This window comes from Galeopterus variegatus, unplaced genomic scaffold (genome assembly GCF_000696425.1).
Source record: "Galeopterus variegatus unplaced genomic scaffold, G_variegatus-3.0.2 Scaffold18396, whole genome shotgun sequence".
NCBI classification, from domain to species: domain Eukaryota; kingdom Metazoa; phylum Chordata; class Mammalia; order Dermoptera; family Cynocephalidae; genus Galeopterus; species Galeopterus variegatus.
Window position 1 is genome coordinate 1 of NW_007744507.1, and position 789 is coordinate 789.

Consider the following 789-nt stretch of genomic DNA (forward strand, 5'->3'; position numbering starts at 1 on the left):
TTCCAACTTTCATGACTGCATCCTTTAGGTCGTGTCCTCAGAGAAGCCATCTAGGACCACCTAACCTAAATCAGTCGAAAGAACAAATACACAAGAATAAAAACAGATGGGGATTTAGAATTTGTGACAATGGCATTTCAATTAATGGGGGAAAATGTGGATTACTCGATAAATTATATTGGGACAACTGGCTAACTTTTGGGGGTAGGTGAAGTGGATCACAATGTCACCTCACACCACCAAATAAATTCCCAGCATATTAAAATTTTAAAGTAATACGAGATGCTGTTGGTGAATATTTTCACAAGTGTATAGTGAGTAAGGCTTTTTGTAAAAAACAAAAGTCTAGAAATCACAGTTTAAAAAATGAAGTTCTGGGCCGGCCCAGTGGCGCACTGCTACAGTGCGCCGCTTGGGAGCGCGGCGGCGCTCCCGTCGAGGGTTCGGATCCCACATACAGACCGGTTCCTGCTCACTGGCTGAGCGAGGGGCGGGCACAGCACCAAGGGTTGTGATCCCGTTGCCGGTCCCGGTCCGGTGTGGGCGCGACACTGAGGGTTGCCGTCCGTTGCCGGACACGAAAAAAGACAAAAAGGGGAAAAAAAAATGAAGTTCTTCAGTATATTTAAATATTTTCTGACATTCTGTTAAACAATGACACCTGTTACCACCTCCAGGGGAGGGGTCCCACCGCGTGGAGCATAGGCATGGCTACCACCAGGAGTAGCAGTCCCTGGATGTCAACGCACTGCATGGTTTGCAGGTGTTGGAGTCACAAAGAAAGAAATG